The sequence below is a fragment of the Ranitomeya imitator genome, unplaced genomic scaffold (genome assembly GCF_032444005.1).
Source record: "Ranitomeya imitator isolate aRanImi1 unplaced genomic scaffold, aRanImi1.pri SCAFFOLD_141, whole genome shotgun sequence".
NCBI classification, from domain to species: domain Eukaryota; kingdom Metazoa; phylum Chordata; class Amphibia; order Anura; family Dendrobatidae; genus Ranitomeya; species Ranitomeya imitator.
Genome location: NW_027193435.1, coordinates 814,928 through 825,294, shown reverse-complemented (window position 1 = coordinate 825,294; position 10,367 = coordinate 814,928).

Here is a 10,367-nt window from a genome sequence, read left to right as displayed (position 1 = left end):
TACCCTACACTCTATACCCTACACTCTATACCCTACACTCTATACCCTACACTCTATACCCTACACTCTACACTCTATACCCTACACTCTATACCCTAAACTCTATACCATACACTCTACACCATACAATCTATACCATACACTCTATACCTACACTCTACACTCTATACCCTTCACTCTATACCCTACACTCTATACCATACACTCTATACCCTACACTTTACACTCTATACCCTACACTTTATACCCTACACTCTATACCCTACACCCTACGCTCTATACCCTACACTCTATACCCTACACTCTATACTCTATACCCTATACTCTATTCCATACATTCTATACCCTACACTCTATACCCTACAGTCTAATCCCTACACTCTACACTCTATACCCTACACTCTGTACCCTACACTCTATACCATACACTTTATACCCTACACTCTATACCATACACTCTACACTCTATTCCATGCACTCTATACCCTACACTCTATTCCCTACACTCTACACTCTATACCCTACACTCTACACTCTATACCCTACACTCTATACCCTACACTCTATACTCTATACCCTACACTCTATACCCTACACTATACACTCTATGCCCTACACTCTATGCCCTACACTCTAATCCCTACACTCTACACTCTATAACCTGCACTCTATACTCTACACTCCATACTCTACACTCTATACCCTATACTCTACACTCTATACCCTACACTCTATACCATACACTCTAATCCCTACACTCTACACTCTATACCCTACACTCTATACCCTACACTCCATACCCTACACTCTATACCCTACACTCTACACTCTATACCCTACACTCTATACCTTACACTCTATACCCTACACTCTATACCCTACACTCTATACCCTACACTCTACACTCTATACCCTACACTCTATACCATACACTCTATACCCTACACTCTACACTCTATACCCTACACTGTATACCCTACACTCTATACCCTACACTCTACACTCTATACCCTACACTCTATACCCTACACTCTATACTCTACACCCTATACCCTACACTTTACACTCTATACCCTACACTCTATACCCTACACTCTACACTCTATACCCTACACTCTATACCCTACACTCTACACTCTACACTCTATACCATACACTCTATACCCTACACTCTACACTCTATACCCTACACTCTATACCCTGCACTCTATACACTACACCCTACGCTCTATACCCTACACTCTATACCCTACACTCTATACTCTATACCCTACACTCTATTCCATACATTCTATACCCTACACTCTATACCCTACACTGTAATCAGTACACTCTATACCCTACACTCTATTCCCTACACTCTATACCATACACTCTATACCCTACACTCTATACCCTACACTCTACACTCTATTCCATGCACTCTATACCCTACACTCTATACCCTACACTCTATTCCATACATTCTATACCCTACACTCTATACCCTACACTGTAATCAGTACACTCTACACTCTATACCCTACACTCTATACCCTACACTCTATACCATACAATCCATACCCTACAATCTATACCCTACAATCTACACTCTATACCCTACACTCTATACCCTACACTCTAAACCCTACATTCTATACCCTACACTCTATACCCTACACTCTACACTCTATACCCTACAATCTATACCCTACACTCTACACTCTATACCCTACACTCTATACCCTACACTCTATACCCTACACTCTATACCCTACACTCTATACCATACACTCTATACCCTACACTCTACACTCTATACCCTACACTCTATACCCTACACTCTATACCCTACACTCTACACTCTATACCCTACACTCTATACCCTACACTCTATACTCTACACTCTATACCCTACACTCTATACCCTACACTCTATACTCTACACTCTACACTCTATACCCTACACTCTATACCCTAAACTCTATACCCTACACTCTATACCCTACACTCCATACCCTCCACTCTGTACCCTACACTCTACACTCTATACCCTACACTCTATACCATACGCTCTATACCCTACACTCTATACCCATACACTCTATACCCTACACTATACACTCTATACCCTACACTCTACACTGTATACCATACACTCTATACCCTACACTCTATACCCTACACTCTACACTCTATACCCTACACTCTACACCCTACACTCTATACCATACACTCTATACCCTACACTCTACACTCTATACCCTACACTCTATACCTTACACTCTATACCCTACACCCTACGCTCTATACCCTACACTCTATACCCTACACTCTACACTTTATACCCTACACTCTATTCCATACACTCTATACCCTACACTCTATACACTACACTCTACACTCTATACCTTACACTCTACACTTTACACTATATACCCTACACTCTATAGCCTACACTCTATACCCTACACTCTATACCCTACACTCTACACTCTATACCCTACATTCTATACCCTACACTCTAATCCCTACACTCTACACTCTATACCCTACAATCTATACCCTACACTCTATACCCTACACTATATACCCTACACTCTACACTCTATACCCTACACTCTATGCCCTACACTCTATACCCTACACTCTATACCCTACACTATATACCCTACACTCTATACCCTACACTCTATACCATACACTATATACCCTACACTCTACACTCTATTCCCTACACTCTATACCACACACTCTATACCCTTTACTCTATACCCTACACTCTATAGAACGGGAGGAAAAGGAAATAAATCCAGAGCGATAACTTTATGTCTTAATTAAAATTGCTTTATTGTAAAGTGTAGGGCAAGGGGACAGTGATGACAACAGAGTCATCCAACATTATTAAAAACAAATAGTGCGTGCAAGGCACCAGGACACTTACTGCTGATCTATAGTAACAATTAAGTATATCATACTAGTGCAACTAAGTAGGATAGTCTAATCAAATATGGGGCAAAACACAATGTCATATAAGACTGAAATGCTCACCAGTCACAATATAATAGACCATAGTCTTAATCACATCGTACAGCATCACAGTACTATCATGAGCTTATATAAAGCGATACTAAATGAAGATAAATTTAAATACATCACCCCAAAGTGAGACCGATCCGGGATCAGTGCAGTGCCCTGGTGTCCGCCCCAACGCGCGTTTCGGAACACCTTCGTCAGGGGGCACTCTATAACCTACACTATACACTCTATACCCTACACTCTACACTCTATACCATACACTCTATACCCTACACTCTATACCCTACACTCTACACTCTATACCCTACACTCTACACTGTATACCCTACACTCTATACCCTACAATCTATACCATACACGCTATACCATACACTCTATACCCTACACTCTATATCTCACACTCTACACTCTATCCCCTGCACTCTATACCATACACTCTACACTCTATACCCTACACTCTATACCCTACACTCTACACTCTATACCCTACACTCTATACCCTACACTCTACACTCTATACCCTACACTCTACACTCTATACCCTACACTCTATACCCTACAATCTATACCATACACTCTATACCATACACTCTATACCCTACACTCTATACCCTACAATCTATACCCTACACTCTATACCATACACTCTATACCCTACACTCTATATCATACACTCTATAGCCTACACTCTATTCCCTACACTCTATACCATACACTCTATACCCTACACTCTATACCCTACACTATGCACTCTATACCCTACTCTCTACAATCTTTACCATACACTCTATACCCTACACTCTATACCCTACAATTTACACTCTATACCCTACAATCTATACACTACACTCTATACCCTACACTCTACACTCTATACCCTACACTCTATACCCTACACTCTACACTCTATACCCTACACTCTATAGTCTATACCCTACACTCTACACTCTATACCCAACTCTCTAAACCCTACACTCTATATCCTACACTCTACACTCTATACCCTACACTCTATACCCTACACTCTACACTCAATACCCTACACTCTACACTCTATACCCTACTCTCTAAACCCTACACTCTATACCCTACACTCTACACTCTATACCCTACACTCTATACCCTACACTCTACACTCTATACCCTACACTCTATACCCTACACTCTATACTCTACACTCTATACCCTACACTCTATACCCTACACTCTACACCCTACACTTTATAGCTTACACTCTATACCCTACACTCTATACCCTAAACTCTATACCATACACTCTATACCCTACACTCAATACCCTACACTCTATTCCCTACACTCTACACCATACACTCTATACCCTACCCTCTATACCTTACACTCTATACCCTACACTCTACACAGTATACCCTACACTCTATACCCTACACTCTACACTCTATACCCTACACTCTATACCATACACTCTATACCCTACACTCTACACTCTATACCCTACACTCTATACCCTACAATCTATACCATACACTCTATACCATACACTCTACAACCTACACTCTATGCCCTACACTCTACACTCTATACACTACACTCTGTACCCTACACTCTATACCCTACACTCTATACCATACACTCTGTACCCTACACTCTATACCTCACACTCTACACTATATCCCCTGCACTCTATACCATACACTCTACACTCTATACCCTACACTCTATACCCTACACTCTACATTCTATACCCTACACTCTATACCCTACACTCTACACTCTATACCCTACACTCTACACTCTATACCCTACACTCTATACCCTACAATCTATACCATACACTCTATACCATACACTCTATACCCTACACTCTATACCCTACACTCTACACTCTATACCCTACACTCTATACCCTACACTCTATACCCTACACTCTACACTCTATACCCTACACTCTACACTGTATACCCTACACTCTATACCCTACAATCTATACCATACACACTATACCATACACTCTATACCCTACACAATATATCTCACACTCTACACTCTATCCCCTGCACTCTATACCATACACTCTACACTCTATACCCTACACTCTATACCCTACACTCTACACTCTATACCCTACACTCTATACCCTACACTCTACACTCTATACCCTACACTCTACACTCTATACCCTACACTCTATACCCTACAATCTATACCATACACTCTATACCATACACTCTATACCCTACACTCTATGCCCTACAATCTATACCCTACACTCTATACCATACACTCTATACCCTACACTCTATATCATACACTCTATAGCCTACACTCTATTCCCTACACTCTATACCATACACTCTATACCCTACACTCTATACCCTACAATCTACACTCTATACCCTACAATCTATACACTACACTCTATACTCTACACTCTACACTCTATACCCTACACTCTATACCCTACACTCTACACTCTATACCCTACACTCTATACTCTATACCCTACACTCTACACTCTATACCCAACTCTCTAAACCCTACACTCTATACCCTACACTCTACACTCTATACCCTACACTCTATACCCTACACTCTACACTCAATACCCTACACTCTACACTCTATACCCTACTCTCTAAACCCTACACTCTATACCCTACACTCTACACTCTATACCCTACACTCTATACCGTACACTCTACACTCTATACCCTACACTCTATACCCTACACTCTATACTCTACACTCTATACCCTACACTCTATACCCGACACTCTACACCCTACACTTTATAGCTTACACTCTATACCCTACACTCTATACCCTAAACTCTATACCATACACTCTATACCCTACACTCAATACCCTACACTACACTCTATACCCTACACTCTACACCATACACTCTATACCCTACCCTCTATACCTTACACTCTATACCCTACACTCTACACAGTATACCCTACACTCTATACCCTACACTCTACACTCTATACCCTACACTCTATACCATACACTCTATACCCTACACTCTATACCCTACACTCTACACTCTATACCCTACACTCTATACCCTACACTCTATACCCTACACTCTACACTTTATACCCTACACTCTATACCCTACACTCTATACCCTACACTCTATACCCTACACTCTATACCCTACACTCTACACTCTATACCCTACACTCTATACCCTACACTCTATACCCTACACTCTATACCCTACACTCTATACCCTACACTCTATACCCTACACTCTACACTTAATACCCTACACTCTATACCCTACACTCTATACCATACACTCTGTACCCTACACTCTATACCCTACACTCTATACCCTACACTCTACACTCTATACCCTACACTCTATACCCTACACTCTATACCCTACACTCTACACTTTATACCCTACACTCTATACCCTACACTCTATACCCTCCACTCTATACTCTACACTCTACACCCTACACTCTACACTTTATACCCTACACTCTATACCCTACACTCTATACCCTTCACTCTATACCCTACACGCTATACCCTACACTCTATACCCTACACTCTATACCCTACACTCTATACCCTACACTCTACACCCTACACTCTATACCCTACACCCTATACCCTACACTCTATACCCTAAACTCAACACCCTACACTCTATACCCTACACTCTATACCCTACACTCTATACCCTACACTCTACACTCTATACCCTACACTCTACACTCGATACCCTACACTCTATACCCTACAATCTATATCATACACTCTATACCATACACTCTATCCCATACACTCTATACCATACACTCTACACTCTATACCCTACACTATACACCCTACACTCTATACCCTACATTCTCTACCCTACACTCTATACCATACACTCTATACCATACACTCTATCCCCTACACTCTATACCATACACTTTACGCTCTATACCCTACTTTCTATACCCTACACTCTACACTCTATACCCTACACTCTATACCCTACACTCTACACTCTATACCCTACACTCTACACTCTATACCCTACACTCTACACCCTACACTCTATACCATACACTCTATACCCTACAATCTACACTCTATACCCTACACTCTATACCCTACACTCTATACCCTACACTCTACACTCTATACCCTACACTCTATTCCATACACTCTATACCCTACACTCTATACCCTACACTCTACACTCTATACCCTACACTCTACACTTTACACTCTATACCCTACACTCTATACTCTATACCCTACACTCTATACCGTACATTCTACACTCTATACCCTACACTCTATACCCTACATTCTAATCCCTACACTCTACACTCTATACCCTACACTCTATACCCTACACTCTATACCCTACACTCTACACCCTACACTCTATACCCTACACTCTATACCCTACACTCTATACCCTACACTCTAAACTCTATACCCTACACTCTATACCATACACTCTACACTCTATTCCCTACACTCTATACCATACACTCTATACCCTACACTCTATACCCTACACTATATACTCTATACCCTACACTCTACACTCTATACCATACACTCTATACCCTACACTCTATACCCTACACTCTACACTCTATACCCTACAATCTATAACCTACACTCTATACCCTACACTCTACACCCTACACTCTATACCCTACAATCTACACTCTATACCCTACACTCTATAAAATACACTCTATACCCTACACTCTATACCATACACTCTACACCATACACTCTATACCATACACTCTATACCCCACACTCTACACTCTATACCCTACACTCTATACCCTACACTCTATACTATACACTCTATACCCTACACTCTATACCCTACACTATACACTCTATACCCTACACTCTACACCATACACTCTATACCCTACACTCTATACTCTACGCTATACACTCTATACCTTACAATCTATACCTTACACTCTTTACCCTACACTCTATACCCTACACTCTATACCCTACACTCTATACCCTACACTCTACACTCTATACCCTACACTCTACACTCGATACCATACACTCTATACCCTACAATCTATATCATACACTCTATACCATACACTCTATACCATACACTCTATCCCATACACTCTATACCATACACTCTACACTCTATACCCTACACTATACACCCTACACTCTATACCCTACATTCTCTACCCTACACTCTATACCATACACTCTATACCATACACTCTATCCCCTACACTCTATACCATACACTTTACGCTCTATACCCTACTTTCTATACCCTACACTCTACACTCTATACCCTACACTCTATACCCTACACTCTACACTCTATACCCTACACTCTACCCTCTATACCCTACACTCTACACCCTACACTCTATACCATACACTCTATACCCTACAATCTACACTCTATACCCTACACTCTATACCCTACACTCTATACCCTACACTCTACACTCTATACCCTACACTCTATTCCATACACTCTATACCCTACACTCTATACCCTACACTCTACACTCTATACCCTACACTCTACACTTTACACTCTATACCCTACACTCTATACTCTATACCCTACACTCTATACCGTACATTCTACACTCTATACCCTACACTCTATACCCTACATTCTAATCCCTACACTCTACACTCTATACCCTACACTCTATACCCTACACTCTATACCCTACACTCTACACCCTACACTCTATACCCTACACTCTATACCCTACACTCTATACCCTACACTCTACACTCTATACCCTACACTCTATACCATACACTCTACACTCTATTCCCTACACTCTATACCATACACTCTATACCCTACACTCTATACCCTACACTATATACTCTATACCCTACACTCTACACTCTATACCATACACTCTATACCCTACACTCTATACCCTACACTCTACACTCTATACCCTACAATCTATAACCTACACTCTATACCCTACACTCTACACCCTACAATCTATACCCTACAATCTACACTCTATACCCTACACTCTATAAAATACACTCTATACCCTACACTCTATACCATACACTCTACACCATACACTCTATACCATACACTCTATACCCCACACTCTACACTCTATACCCTACACTCTATACCCTACACTCTATACTATACACTCTATACCCTACACTCTATACCCTACACTATACACTCTATACCCTACACTCTATACCCTACACTCTATACTATACACTCTATACCCTACACTCTATACTCTACGCTATACACTCTATACCTTACAATCTATACCTTACACTCTTTACCCTACACTCTATACCCTACACTCTATACCCTACACTCTACACTCTATAACCTACACTCTATACCATACACTCTATATCCTACACTCTATACCCTACACTCTATACCCTACACTCTACACTCTATACCCTACACTCTATACCATACACTCTATACCCTACACTCTATGCCCTACACTCTAATCTCCATACCATACACTCTATACCCTACACTCTATAACATACATTCTACACCCTACACTCTATGCCATACACTCTATACCATACACTCTACACTCTATACCATACACTCTATACCCTACACTCTACACTTTATACCCTACACTCTATACCCTACAATCTATACCCTACACTCTATACCCTACACGCTATACCCTACACTCTATACCCTACACTCTATACCCTACACTCTACACTCTATACCCTACACTCTATACCATACACTCTATACCCTACACTCTACACTCTATACCCTACACTCTATACCATACACTCTATACCATACACTATATGCCCTACACTCTAATCTCCATACCATACACTCTGTACCCTAAACTCTATAACATACATTCTACACCCTACACTCTATACCATACACTCTATACCCCACACTCTACACTCTATACCATACACTCTATACCCTACGCGCTACACTCTATACCCTAAACTCTACACCCTACACTCTATACCCTACACTCTATACCCTACACTCTATACCCTACACTCTATACCCTACACTCTACACTCTATACCCTACACTCTATACCGTACACTCTATACCATACACTCTATACCATACACTCTATATCATACCCTCTATACCCTACACTCTATACCCTACACTCTACACTCTATACCCTACACTCTACACTCTATACCCTACACTCTATACATTACAATCTATACCATACACTCTATACCATACACTCTATACCCTACACTCTATACCTCACACTCTACACTCTATCCCCTGCACTCTATACCATACACCCTACACTCTGTACCCTACACTCTAAACTCTATACCCTACACTCTATACCCTACACTCTATA